At 37.1% G+C, this 16,013-nt stretch overlaps 1 protein-coding gene across 1 annotated transcript in view; it reads left to right on the top strand.

Annotated features, from left to right (window-relative positions):
* LOC131065639 (uncharacterized) overlaps positions 1–16,013 on the top strand; it is a 227,542-nt gene that overhangs the window by 22,792 nt on the left and 188,737 nt on the right. The window lies entirely within an intron of this gene.

Genomic DNA, 16,013 nt, shown 5'->3' with positions numbered 1-16,013 from the left:
TTAATTTTCTCAACTTCAATCATAAGCAGGTTAACTTATCTCATAAGCATATTCATTGTATATTATTATTCACATGAGATCTAACTACCAAGCATCACGAATAGAACATAAGATATACGTGGAAACCTGTTGTGACGTATTCACACATCGCCCCATTGCAAATGGGGACCCCTGCTTTTTTTTTGCTTTCTGGGGTTCGCTTTCTAGGTGTTCAGGGTTTTGTCTGTTAGCCTTTGCAGGATGAGTGCTGTTGAGGGGATCGTTGGATTACAGGCTTTGCTTGAGCTAGGGTGAGTCCACAGGGCCCCAGAATTAGGGTTTCTTTGAGAGTCTTCCTTAGGGCCTGGTTTTGATCTTGTTGCTAATTGTGTCTTGCTTTGTGAGTGGGTATCATTCTTGAAGGTCCGAGCTAGGTCAAGTTGGTGAGTGATGAAGTCTGGAATGTCATCCTGATCTTCAAATGCCCTGAAATTTGGCTAAGTCTGGAATGCCTTGATCCTGAAATTTGGCTAAGTCTGGAATGTCTTGACCCTAAAATTTGACTAAGTCTGGAAAACTGAAGAATCCTCCAAAAACTAGATTTTGCAATATAACTCCTGGAGGTCTGAAACCACTCTCAAACATCCTGAAAGTATATATGGAATATAACTTATACTTAAATGTTATATTCCATAAAATGATCCTGACGGAGAGTCCAAAATGTCGAATTTCGCTCTCGACCCTTCCAAAGGGTCCAAAGCGAATTTCGCTCTTGACCCTTTCAAAGGGTCCAGAGTGAAATTCTCCATAGGACATTCTACTTTGACCAAAACCTAGAACTAACGCATTCCCAGGCTTGAATGAAGGAAAAAACGCTTGTTTGAATGAATAAATGTGAAAATGAAGTTAGGATCTCGGCCAAGATTAGGAATTTTGCTCCTGACCCTTCCAAAGGGTCCAGAGCGAAAATCTTTATAACTCTTGTTTTCCTTCTTATTTTGGCTAGGCGTTGGCTTGATGGGAGATGAATGGGTATGTTTTTGCCTTGAGAGGGAGTTTGATTGATTTTGAAGAACAAGATTTTGGCCTAAAGGAGAATTTCGTTCTTGACCCTTCCAAAGAGTCCAGAGCGAAAATCTTAAAACCACCTATTTTCCTTGCAAGTCTAGTCAAACGTTAGGTTTTCATGGCTTGGATGGGTGCGAGGAGACATGTTCTTGCCTTTTGAAGTTGGTGTTGAAAAATGATGGAAATTACCCCAAACCAAGGATTTCGCTCCCGACCCTTACAAATGGTCCAGAGCGAAAATCCTAGGATCACCTACTTTCTTTGCAAGACAAGTTAAAATTTTGATTTTTATGGCCTAGATAGGAGTGAGGCAATGTGTCCCTTAGTCTTGGAGGAGAATTGAAGTTGAAAGGATGGAGGAAGATGCTCAAAACTTGAAAATTGCTCCTGACCCTGTCCAGAGCGAAAATCACTAAAACCATCCTTTTCTTCAAATTTTGTGCTAAGTTAGGCCTGGACTAGGGTGAGAAAAGCTATTTGGAATGCCTTGGAAGGATGTTTGACCTTCAAAAATGTGAATTTTGAGCTAAAGTTAGAATTTCGCTCCTGACCCTTCCAAAGGGTCCAGGGCAAAATTCTTATAGGGTCTGTTCCTGGAGAAAATCTTGGGCAAGTTTCATGTTAATATCTTTTTGTTGATGATTTAAGTTGAAAATGCTATGTTGAAATGAATTTATCATGTGTCCTTAATCATCTTTTGGTTTGTTTCGGCAGATGAAAGAAGACCAGGCCAAGACAAGGACGACCTTCTCCGGTCCAGCATCATCAAGGGCGACCTTCTCCAGCATCATCAGGGACGACCTCTTCCAGACCAATATTTGAAGGAAAGATACTCCATCCATCCTGCACATCAAAGACAAAAGAGGATTAAAGAAAGGGTTCGTTGAAGAAGCAGACGGTGGTAGAAAAGTTAATTAAAGTCATCTTCTCAACATCATCAAATTGAATATCTACCAAGTTGCAAGTGTCAGACAAGGTGGCGTCCCAGTCATCATCCCTCCATTTGGATTGGTCCACCTCAACATGTCCAGGTTCAATGTACTTGACTCATCAAAAAAGACACAAACTTCGATGTACCTACCCCGGCTATCCATTGGTCGAATATTCTAGAGAAGACATGTGTCCAAATAATGCAATTATTTCATTGGTCAGAATTAAGTTTGTTGTAACAAACCCTAATTAGGGTTTTCATTGTAAAATCTCGACCATTGATCTCAAATTGATCTAAGCCATTGAATTGTATTGTGGGCACTATATAAGCCCTGTCTCTTCATTTGTAAAGGCTAATGGTTAGTCAATAATAGCTAATAGTTAATAGTTAGTAATAGAGGCCAGAATAGTAGAATAGCAATTAGAGTAGATTAAGAAGAGAAGGCAAGACATTGTTGCCTTAATTGTAAAAGACTTCTTTTCATTGAAGATATGGTGGAATATGTTGTTTCTTTGCAATGTGCATGGTCTCTTGTTGAATCTTCATTTTTGATGATAGATGATTAAATTGAGTGAAGAAAATTGTTGAATGCACTTGTGTGGAATCTGTCTAGTCCATACCACTAGCCTCTTACTGATGGTAAGTGCGCCCTGCGTGGTCAACTGGCATAAAATGAGCTTAATCTTAAGTCGTTACACGTCCATTGTTCATGCATTATCTTGAATGGTGATCATTGTCAGATGGTGTACGATTTGAACATATTGGAAGCATCCCTTAGAAGATCGCACTGAGTTGGTGTTGAATTGTTCAGCCTGATGGTGAGACCCAGCCCAGTAGGACTCCACCTAGTCATCCATCCATTTTCTCGCATTCTAGGTAGTAGAGTAGAGGTCTTGAACCCTGCATCTTTTGTCATTTGTTTGTCTTCCAGTTAGTTAATAGGACCTGTGACTCCAGCAAATCAGACGTTTAGGTCGTCAAGTGTAAGTCCCTTTGTGATTCCAGCAAAATCACATCATACCACAGAGAGCTTATCCACACGTAGAGATCCTATATAACGGAACCTTGGAGTTACTCCGACTGATCCTTCAGTGAGATCTTCAGCAGTCGGGAACTTTGTTCATGCATTATCTTGAATGGTGATCATTGTCAGATGGTGTACGATTTGAACATATTGGAAGCATCCCTTAGAAGATCGCACTGAGTTGGTGTTGAATTGTTCAGCCTGATGGTGAGACCCAGCCCAGTAGGACTCCACCTAGTCATCCATCCATTTTCTGGCATTCTAGGTAGTAGAGTAGAGGTCTTGAACCCTGCATCTTTTGTCATTTGTTTGTCTTCCAGTTAGTTAATAGGACCTGTGATTCCAGCAAATCAGACGTTTAGGTCGTCAAGTGTAAGTCCCTTTGTGATTCCAGCAAAATCACATCATACCACAGAGAGCTTATCCACACGTAGAGATCCTATATAACGGAACCTTAGAGTTACTCCGACTGATCCTTCAGTGAGATCTTCAGCAGTCGGGAACTTTGTTCAAGAGAGGATAAGATACTTCGGTATTTTATTTTGTGTTTGGTCGTGTACAAAATACACATCAACAAAACCCTAATGGGAAAAACCACGGCAAATTATTGCTTTTATATTTCTTCTTTTACAATGTTTATAGGCACCAACCTACTAGAGGCACCAACCCCTAACTTAGTTTGTGAGCACCAACCCACTGGAAGCACCAACTCCCACTTTTGAATTTGTAGGCACCAACCCCTAATTCAATTTGTGAGCACCAACCCATTGGAAGCACCAACACCCAAAATGAGGCACCAACCTCATCAATATGAGTTCCACCTTAACAATGTTGCTATCTCAGCAGATGATGGATCCACAATTTAGCATAAATCTCTTCCACAAAATTACTATATTATCTTCCACAAATCTGTTACGATCTCTTAATAAATCTGTCATAATTTCTTCTTTAAAATCTACTATGAACTCCTCCATGAATCTGCTATAAGTTACTTATAGATCTGCCACAATATCTTCTATGAAGTCCTTATATTACCTTCAAATCTGTCAATAATTTGTTCACAATTTAGTCACAAGAATTATGCAAATCCTTCACTCTATGCTCTATCATCTTCTATATATTCATGATTTGTGAGTTAATTTCTCTTGTATGCTATCTTCTTTTAAATCTGCATATTTATATTCATATATCTTCTTGTGTATTACATTCAATGTCTTTGTCTCTCCACTTCTATCTCTTGAATAACCTTATTATATTCTCTATTCACTCCATGTTCCTTTCCCATATTGTTATTTCAATCCTCACACTATAAACTACCCTTTTTAATAAATAGACATTCTACACCCACAACATTTCATTCAATTCTATTGTCTTGTATACCTCCTTGCACCTTTATGTCTTTATGGAGAAAGACATACCATTTCATCCTTTCTTTAAGGGAGGTGACTTTTAGAGGATATCTTTTTTTACAAAGAGAGGTGACCAATACATGCATCATTTCATAACATAGTTTAGTTTCCTTTAATAAATCACTCCTTTATTCTTTTAAAGCTTGCCTTATTCGTTTTTATCTTATGCTTGACTGGACTTTTCTTTTTAATGATCTAATCGCCGACTGACTAGATTTATAAGTCCTTGCTTTATTGCCTTCTTAATCTCTTTTTAAATCGCCTTCTTAATCTCTTTTTAATTGATGTCTTTTGCTTTTATTTAATCACTACAAAAAATGATAATATCTGTTGCTCCGATTTAATCGTATCATTTGTTAGTTCTCATTCCATCTGATGTGGCAACCTGTGTAATGCTCAGTTGTATCATGTCTTGACTTTGACTTGTCTTGGTTTATTAATAAGTACCATTCTTTATAATGAATTTTCTGCCTTCATGATCGCTGGATATGATGCTTCTTTATTTACTATAGTCGGTTGTTTAAGGGAATCGACAAAAGCTATTTATCAAGTCTGCTCTACCACCTTGGCTGTATCAAGACATCACTTTTTTGATGTTTAACAAGCTTAATCGATGCTTTAGTTGAGTAATATATAACCACCGATTCTCTCATTTAACAAGCATAGGTTCTTAAAAATCGCTGAGTTGTCATATCATGAAATAAGTGTTGGATAGCTTGGGCTTTATCTTTCCACATAGATCATTTTCTCAAACAAGTCGCATCATTTGCTGTTCAAGTTTCCTTTTCCTTCAACAATCATCATATGCTATTGTTGTGTATTTGAATGCTTTACTTATCGGTCTTCATGAACAGTACCGATTTTATGATTGATTGCTCTTACATAAAACAAATCGTACCATATGATTCTTCAAGTAATATCAGTCACACTCCTTTATTTTAATGTTTATTTATTTCTCCATAGTCAAATTTGTCTTCTTATATAAGATGGTTGTAAATAAGATGGCCAATACTTCCAGTTAATGGCTAGCATCTCTGTAACAACTGCACGTGGATGTTGTTGGGGATGAGTCAATGGAGATATCACATATTGTCTCTGTTTTAGGTAATTTGCTCTCTTTCATTGCTGCTATAAGGAGGTCGACATACAAATCTGCGTTCTTGTCCATTCAATAACAATTTGCTAGTTGAATAACATACTTCTGATCGTTGCTTCTTGGCCTTTGGATCACTGCCTTGTTTTTGAAAAATTCATTTGTTGTACTAAAAATCTTATTGCTTCATGTATTAATATAGATTTGGTTGTCTCATTAATGTAGTCGATCACTTCACAAATGAAGTAACGATTTTATGATTGATTGCTGCTACATAAAACAAATCGTACCATATGTTTCTTCAAGTAATATTAGTCACACTCCTTTATTTTAATGTTTATTTATTTCTCCATAGTCGAATTTGTCTTCTTATATAAGATGGTTGTAGATAAGATGGCCAATATTTCCAGTTTATGGCTAGCATCTCATTTGCATGTGGATGTTGTTGGGGATGAGTCAATTGAGATATCACATATTGTCCTCGTTTTAGGTAATTTGCTCTCTTTCATCGCTGCTATAAGGAGGTCGACATACAAATCTGAGTTCTTGTCCATTCAATAACAATTTGCTAGTTGAATAACATACTTCTGATTGTTGCTTCTTGGCCTTTGAATCACTGCCTTGTTTTTGAAACATTCATTTGTTGTACTAAAAATCTTATCGCTTCATGTATTAATATAGATTTGCTTGTCTCATCAATGTAGTTGGTCATTTCTCAAATGAAGTCGGCCATTCTAGAACTCATTCCACAAAGGATGCCAAATGGTGGTCTTATGATGGTTTAGTTCCTTCAATGAAGCATCACTGAATATAGCATAACCATTGAATACATGAGCAAATCTTTCTTCAAACTTGTCCATACATCAAAGACCCTTCTTGACATGTCTTTGGCATCAATAACAACATTTTCATTTGGATTGTGTATTAAACTTTTTGATATAAATCACAGCTATCCAATTCCTTAACAACTAATGAAATAATAACAACATGTCCTTTCACTTTTGACATCAATGACATCATTCTAACACCTATGTGTTTGATGCATTTAATTTTGGCTCATGAAGTCGTATAAAAAGATGAAGCGAGTTTGTGTGTTAGAGTGTGGTGTGTGTAATGCTTTATCATTTAAATATAGAGCAGGGAAGATTTATTGTAGAGGAGATTTAATACAGAGCAGATTTTGTGAAGTGTGAAAGTGTACAGCAATATGTTCATCATTTGTTGAAGAAGCATCATCTAGAAGGTGAAACTTTGTAGAAGAGGTTGGTGCTTCTTAAAAGAAGAGATTGGCGTCTCTTGCTAAGTTGGTACTCAGTTGTGAGAATTAGTGTCTCCAGTAGGTTGGTGCCTGCTGTAGGAGCACCCTAGGAGCGCCCTTGTGCTCACAATGGTCAAAGTTGGGTTTTGTTTCATTTTGTGTTGTTTCATGTTAATGAGGCCATTATTGTTCGTTTGGGCTCCATTGGTTCAAAGATGTAAAAGTTGTTACATATTGTCAAAGTTGTCTTGACAATTTTTTGCAATTTCTTGTCAACTTTTCAAAAAGTTGTTAAAATGGTAGTTGGGGTCGGTTGAATGGTGTAAACTGATTGTATAGGCATAAATAGGTCTACATTGTACGACCCAAGGGTTGGATGATGAAAATTTGGAGTTGGAGCAATAAAAACACATCAATTTCTGCATTTTCTTCACGTTTTCTGCTGGTCTTTTGCATTATACGGATCTGTACGATATTGTACTGGTCTGAAATCAACTTGTGATTGATGGAAGAATGAATTATCTTTCTTTTGCCGTTGGTTTGGTGTAATTTCATCAAGTTTCAAGAGAGTTATTGTTGTTTTTTGTGTAAACTGGTAAAAACCCTAGGTAGGGTAACCAGTGAACAAGTAAAATGTATATAATTGCCTTCCACCGTTAGAAAACACTCAAACTTGGTGGAATAGATTCTTTTTACATGTATTTTAGTGTCCAAAATGTGCAGGGGCAGATGTGGGAGTTTGCACGTGCCATGATGCTGTGAATGGTCTTATATCCCTATGTATCAGTCTGAGAAAACCAGTGAAAGGATCAAAATTGCATTCTAGAAGGCAAATGGTTGAATTGCCTAGTGCCTGGTGTTTGAGGGATGTGTAAGGGACCCTACCAATCCAAAGGAAGCTTGCTCGAAGATCATAGTGTGAGGAGGAGCCAATATGTTCATGACTGTCCAAAAGAACCGCCTGTCACAGTCTTGTATTACCAGTGACAAATTACCACAAAGCAAAGTCTCAGTAAGAAGTTTGGATGTTGAAAGTCCAAAGGACTAATTTTAGATCTTGTGTAGGGTCCTCCAAACCAGGCCTAAAAGGTTTAAGGCATAAAGACATTGATTTGGCCTTTTGTCCATCAATAGGACATCAATAGGACAGTCCTAATTGCAAAGGTCTAATATGTGTCAATGAAAGTGAGTGTGGAAATGGTGGAATCCACAAAGTTGTATTTGTTGTAATGTCACAAGCCCCAAAACCAGTATGTACACACTGTCTAATGTTGGTTGTCGAAAGCCTAACGAATGTTGAAGTCTAGAAGCCCCAAGAGTGCATCCAATAGCATATAAAGGATGGATTGTGTAACTATGGATTCTATATGTTGATGTTCATTGTGTAACCATTGTACACGCCCCTACCTCTGCATCAGTGCCTGCAAATAATGTAAGATCATTTTATTTTTGTTGTGGTTGGATTTGGACAGTAAATTGAAGCAGTTCTTTGTGGTTTTTCCTCGAAAGTGTTTCCACGTAAATCTTGTATTTTTAATTGTGTGGATCTTGTGTATTTGTTATTGCTAAGTTTTAAATAAGTAAAAGATTGTCTTATATCGATTCACATCTCTTGTCAGTATAAGTGTGTGCTCATCATAAATCCTTATAGGTACTCTATAACTTCCAGCGAGGATGTTCGATGCTTATGCACAGGGTTCTCTCAAAGGTGGAGTCTGTTGGCGATAGTTGAAATATTCTAACTATGACTTTTAAACAATTCCACAAGCTATTGACTTGGACAACCAATGATCGATTTAATGGAAGATTATTATTAAAATCAATAGCAGATTCCGACAATAATCTTCAGAAATGAGGAAGATCTTCAACAATAGTTGCATTAGATAGATCCCTAACATTGGTTGACAGTAGATAAATCACTGCCTTATTTACTAATGAAATTGTAGAAATGAAAATTGAGGAAGCAGGGGATTCTAATGTGCAACGACATACTCAGTCATGTTAATCCATAGACATGCCTTAGTTCTTTATGTCGCATATAAGAAATGTCTCCAGGGATCAATCACTGGTATGGCTGAAAGATTGTTTGCAGGCTGCGATATGTATATATTGCCCTTGACAGGACGCGATACCTTCTACTGGCTGAACCTGTCACAATTCTAAGTGCTGCTGTATTTGTTTAGTTCCAGCAACAAATAGTAATCAGGTATAGTGCAGGGCGCTGCCCAGAATGCTGCTGATTGCCCAAAATAATGCTCTCAATCTGTAACAAATAAACTTTGATTGCCTCCAAATGCAGAATATGGCGCCATTAGTGTGCAATGATTGAATGAGAATTCAACAGGAATTCTTTGGGGTTGCGTCCAAAGCAAAAAGCTACAGTGGTTTCATCCAGTGGTGACTAAAATCAATTTGTAGAGGAAATTCCAATGAAGTGAGTATTGATAATTAATTCAAATATGGCAATTGAACTCTTTTTATAATTTCCATAAGCCATTCAATAAATTGCCTCCTTGATTTTTAGTGACTTAGGCATATAGTATTAATTAGCTCATATTATTAAGTCACCCATTATAATAATTCGCTCCACCTAGGTATTAATTAAATGGCCCAAAGATTAATTAAATATGTATGAATAAAAACTATAGCTTTTTCCTCCAAATTTAATTAGTCTCCGTATTCCCTTGTAAAACTCATTTTGCTCTAGCCTCCGGAAACGAAAAAGGCTAGCAAAATTGTTTATTAATGAGCTCAGCGGAAAGGGACATCACAATAGTCCTCCATAAATTTTTTATATTAGATATTGGATAGTCATATTTTATCCCTCAGTTATTTATGAATGCCATTTTCACAAATTTTCCACCATTTTTTGTTTAGGGTTGGATTTTCTAACTGGCGGCCACAAGAGACTCCTAGGCATCCTTGGGATTGTTAGGAGACTCTTGGAGTCTACAGGACATCCCACCATCCTCAATGTCCCAATGACGTTGCATCGATGGTGGTGGTGTGGTGGGGGACATTTCCCCCAAGTCCTTGGATCTCAGAAACGTACACGTCTTGAAAACATAGGGATTTTGAGTCAGGGGATGCATCCCTGTGGATCAAGGAGTGAAAGTGTACCAAGGAAGGAGCCTTGGAGATAATTGGAACATTGCTTATCAGTCCCTCCAAACTAAGTATTAGAAACTTTTTCTAGTTAGCATTAGAGAGCAACACATTTTGAAGTTTTTTAGAAAATTTTGGTTTTTGACAAGTTTAGAAAGTGGATGTCTAAAGAATGGGACATAGTTAAAGCTTAGGCATAATGTTGGTGGGGTTTAGTATTAGAATATGATATGAATATACTTGATTGATTAGGTTGAGAACCTACTTGGGGGGCTTGATAGAGACTTGTGGTTGAAACCTACAAAGGTTCCAAAAATAAAGTTTGTCCTATACACCCCACACTTGACAATTGGTGATAAAGACATTATTTCAGTATTGCACATGTAGAAGGTGAAGGGCAAAGTCCCTACTCAACATATATATATATATATATATATATATGTTTGTATGTATGTATACATACATATGTATGTATGTATGTATAAATACATATGTATGTATTCATGTATGCATATATGAATAAGCTAGAGTAAGGTGGGCCCCTACTATTCAAGCCAAGGCTGTTGAATTTGTTGTTTGATTGGGGTGAGTGCAATATAGAGGCCTTTCAATTCATGTGTGAAGAGCACACAGTTATACTGAGAGGGGGGGGTGAATCAGTATAATGAAACTTTTTATCAATTCAATATTTTATATGATAGAATCAATCACTGAAAAATAGTTATGCACATGAACACAATAATTTTGAGTGGAAACCCAATGCGGGAGAAAGCCACTAAAATGATGTTTTTTATATATATATATATATGTAATTCTACTTTTACAATTGTTTGTGAGCACCAACCCACTGGAAGCACCAACCCCCTAATTTTTGTTTTGTGAGCACCAACCCACTGGAAGCACCAACTCCTCAAATTTTTTGTTTTGTGAGCACCAACCCACTGGAAGAACCAACTCCTCAAATTTTTTGTTTTGTGAGCACCAACCCACTGGAAGCACCAACTCCCCAAATTCTGTTTTGTGAGCACCAACCCACTCTATGAAAATCTAATTATATTTTGCACAGCACCCCTACACACAGCACATGATGTTATATATATATATATGTAATTCTACTTTTACGATTGTTTGTGAGCACCAACCCACTGGAAGCACCAACCCACTGGAAGCACCAACTCCTCAAATTTTTTGTTTTGTGAGCACCAACCCACTAGAAGCACCAACTCCCCAAATTCTGTTTTGTGAGCACCAACCCACTCTATGAAAATCTGATTATATTTTGCACAGCACCCCTACACACAGCACTTTCTCTTCAGATATATTCTTTTATTTTATTCTTCACATTCCACACATTACACCCCAGATTATTCTGGAATTTTACCTCATACAGTATTTTAATATTTTCAATATTATGCACCTCTCATATGCTGTTATAATTGGCTTCTCAGTATACATATGTGTAGTTGCATACTCCTTATTTTTATTCTTATAGCATCATATACGTCTGAAAATCTCCCTCCTTTTTGACTGAATAATTCCAGAATTATACTACACACTTCTTAATGAATCCTTCTTTTATTTCTCACTCTCACATATCACACTCTCAATTCAGAAAATATTCTTCCATACTCCACGTACTTTTTATTCCAGAATTATTTATTCAGCATTGTATACCCACAAACCTTTAACACACGTACACACTCTTTCCTTACACTCACACTTATTTTTTATCAATGTCTCTATTTATATCTTCATATATTATAGAAGAGACATATCCCTTATGAAAGTAGACATCTTTAGAAACTAAAGAAATCGCACCTTTTGTTAATATCATTAATTAAATCGCACCTTTTCTTTAGCACAGACTTGTCCCTTAATGAATCGGTTTCATTTATAACAAAATACACCGTTCAAATCGATGTCTTTTTCTTTTAATACAAATCGCACCTCTTATTGCCTTTTAACAATTGACTTTTCTTAACATATTCTTTTGACTTTTCTTAAAGATATAAATCACACCTCATATTCTTTTGACATGCTAACAAATGCCACTCTTTGGTCCGTTGACTTGTCTTCTAAAATTTTTCTTTTCTAAAAAGGTAGAGTTTCTGTCTTGTCCATCAAACCGATGCATTTTTCTCCTAGTAAATAAGACAGTTTTTGTCTTATTCATCTGCTGTCTCCTTTTTGTCTTTTAGTGCAGACTTTGTCTACTTTCTCTCCACTCTGATATGTCCTCACCAAATAGAATACATGTACTTTTAATATGCTATTTACTGCATATAATCTAAACGCTGTTGCTCATGATTTTTTTTAATTGCTGCCTTGTATCTTTAATTTCTGTCTTTCATAATCTGAATTAATAATTGCTCACATAATATGTAATCCTCTGTAAAATACTGAATCACCAACTGTGAATGGCCAGTCATATTCATAAGCCAATTGTGTAAATTTCTTCATAAAGACATGCATTAATTTGTTGTCTTTAACACAATCTTGATAGCTTCATTTCTGTCACACTTTGTTCACTATTCTTCATACTATATTCCAATGTCATTTCCTTTGCAAATAACAAAACTTCTCTTTCATAAACTTAATCTGATCGCTGTATTGGTTTGTTATTGTCTTTAATGAAATCGAAACCTTACTCCATAGTCGCTACCATCTCAAGTCGTCATTCTTCATTTTGTCCGCTACTCTTCTCATTTTTTATCGCTCCATAGTACATTGTTTATATTTGCTGATGATAAGATATTCTGGAAATGTATTATTAATATTCTGGACCCATCCTTTTTTGACATCAATGACAATACTTTCATCAATGTGGGTGGGCCATTAGTCCAGGTTCTCTTTCTCATTGACACATTGGGTTGGGGGATCATTAGCCCTTATTTTTTGATGACCATCCCAACTCCTCATCTCCTTTCGGCTCAATCACCTTGGAAGGCAATCCATCTTGCTGGGCCATTGAATGAACCCTATCGCTAGCTCGTCAAGATTCAAGCCCATGGAACTCCACTAACTAGGTTGCCACTGATTGATCCTTGAGATTTCATCCAATGGAAATGATTCGATTGTTGTTGCTTCTGACTACTGAAACCTACCTACCTACCTTGGTTAGATTCTATTGTCATCAATTCAAGTGCATGTTTAACCTGTGACCTAAGTGAGAAAGCTTCCATCTACGGCCACCTCGAAACAAAAATGATTGTTGAATGGATCTCGACGAAACATAGTTTATGTCGAAACTTTCTCTCGGTGCGGCTTTCAAACTAAACTTGTTATGGAAGCACCACAATTGGAAGATAAATTCCTCTCCACCAATGATAAATCGACTTGGGGTGGGCCAATGCCCCCTATCCAACCCCACACATGGAGAAAGCATAACTGTGAAAAGCGGGGTCAATCTTCTACTCGAGTTTCAGTCTCATTCCCAATTGAGGCCCTTGCCACCTTGCAACAGTCTTTATAATAGGGTGGGTGCATCAATGTTCAAACTTTCATTCCACTGCTTGGTCTTGTTGGGGTTTGCTCCAATTAATCCTTCTTCTGACCCTCCCCACTGATTGAAGCCTTTGACTGGAATGACTTAGAAGTGCTTGTTCAATGCTTCCACTCTACTCCCTTCTCACCACTGAATTTAGGAGCAAATTCTATTATAGTCTTATGAGTTCACCAAGGGTGGGTGGGGGGAGATAGATGGGGCCCAGAGGAAGATAGCTGGGTTGCTTTCACAACTTTATGATCTAGACTATATAATTGGCCCGAGACCTCTACCGCAATTCTATACATAACATGTCAACAACTAATCTACAACTATATTTGTTCCCTAAGTTAATCTACTAAATACCTATTCTATATCCTTCCACCCCCTAAGGGGTTGCCATTAATTAGCTTGCCACCACTTCAACTAATCTACCTCTCAGGGGGGTCACTCACCCACCTCGTTTGGGGAGATCTTAGTTCCACGGATTATAGCTAGACCACCCACCCACCCCCCTTAGAATTGTAGGGGCCTCCCACCCACCCTACTGCGTGATTGTTCTGGGTGCTACAATTATAGTTACGAGGTAGCTAGGGTATCCCTATGACTATGTCTCTTGAACTAAATCAATACATATGGCAAACCTTCTTGCGCACTCTTTCTATCATATTGGGATTCCTCGCTAATGGATTGATTTGGACTTTACGTTTGGATAGACCTCTAGGTCCACTCTACACCATTTGTGAACCCTCTCCCTCTCCATTGCACTCCAATCCTTGGATTGGGTGGGAATTGTAGTTCTTTTTCCTTGGTGGTCCGAAACAATCTCTAATCTAGAGATTCAATCTCTAGCTACTATCTCATCCCACCCACCTCACTTAACCCATGCCAATTCCGCTCATTACTTGGCCTCACAAGAAAATAATTGATTGATGGGTTATTATGGGGGTGGATGGGAGGGAGATTATAAGGTCTAGGTCCTTAGCTATGAGGCTCAACTCATGCTTATTTTATAACACAACCGTGAGCTATAAGGGTTCTCTTTTTTCCGCAAAACTGGGAGGTGGTGGGACTTCAAGTCAGAAACTGGTTAGGGATGAAGAGCGGCCAAGGAAGAAGGTATATTAGGTATATAGAGAGAGGGTGCCGATAAGTACTATAATTATGCTTAAGGTCGAGCTTGGCTCCTATTCTACCCACCTGCGTTAGGGGGCTCTATAGTTGACACCCCCTCCCCTAGTTATTGATAGGCGTGGATTGGGATGGACTGCTACGGTGAAGAGATATGTTTGATCATGGCCAAGAACTAGGTCAAAGGTGTATGCATTGGAAAGATAATAAAGATGACTTTATTGAAATGGAGCTGCCTTTGGCCTAGTATTCTAGCAGGCATGTGTGGGCCCTTTTAGGAGGTAGATTAACTGTGGGGGTAATAGTTATTCATGAACTAATGAACTAATTAATGTTATTCTAGCTTACTCTAGCAACTATAATTGGTGGAGGGTTAGCAGTCTTATTAATTAATTGATGCCATTTACTAATTAATTAGAGGTTGATTAGTTACTGTACTCTTCTAATTGGGGGGGGGGTAGGGTGGGAGACATAATTGGGTTGGGAACAATAGTTTAGGTAGGACCGAGGGAATTACTATGGGTATAGGTAGGAGCCCATCCAAGCTATATGATTTCATATTGCGAAAGCAAGGGTTCTATAAGCTCAATGGTATCAGCTATTTGTGATCCGTAAACAACAAGATCTTTACACTGGTTCGGTATTAATAACTTCGATTGCCTTCATTGACTAAGCTCTCTCTAGATTGGAGACTAAACTAGTAATTAATGGGGCTCTCTCTAAGTTGGAGACTAGTCTAGACTTTCGAGCAATCAATCGATAATTTATATTTGGAGACTAAGCTAGTATATCTATATCCTGATGGGTTCTCTCTGGACCAGCTCTCTTCTTGCTCTCTCTAGACTAGGGACTAAGCTAGGACAGAAGACTTAGCCATATCATACGATAGGGGTGCATATGTGTGTGTGTGTGTATGTATGCATGCATATATATATACATACATACATTCACACACACACATATATATGTATGTATGTATGTACGTATGTACGTATGTATGTATGCATATATATATATATATATATATATATATATATGCATACATACATATATAATATATGTATATATATATATACATACATAGATACATATATAATATATATATACATACATACTTGTATGTATGTATGTATGTATGTATGCATACATACATACATAGATATATGTATGTATGTATGTATATATGTAAATGTATGCATGTATGTATGTATTTATGTATGTATATGTATATATATACATACATAGATATATGTATGCACTCTATGTATGTATACACACACACACACATATCTATCTATCTATCTATATTTACATGTATATATCTATATGTATGTATGTATGTATGTACGTATATATATATATATATGCATGCATACATACATATATAATATATGTATATATATATATATACATACATAGATACATATATAATATATATATACATACATACTTGTATGTATGTATGTATGCATACATACATACATAGATATATGTATGTATGTATGTATATATGTAAATGTATGCATGTATG

The sequence above is a fragment of the Cryptomeria japonica genome, chromosome 3 (genome assembly GCF_030272615.1).
Source record: "Cryptomeria japonica chromosome 3, Sugi_1.0, whole genome shotgun sequence".
Lineage (NCBI taxonomy): Eukaryota > Viridiplantae > Streptophyta > Pinopsida > Cupressales > Cupressaceae > Cryptomeria > Cryptomeria japonica.
This window is presented reverse-complemented; position numbering and strand designations above follow the sequence as displayed.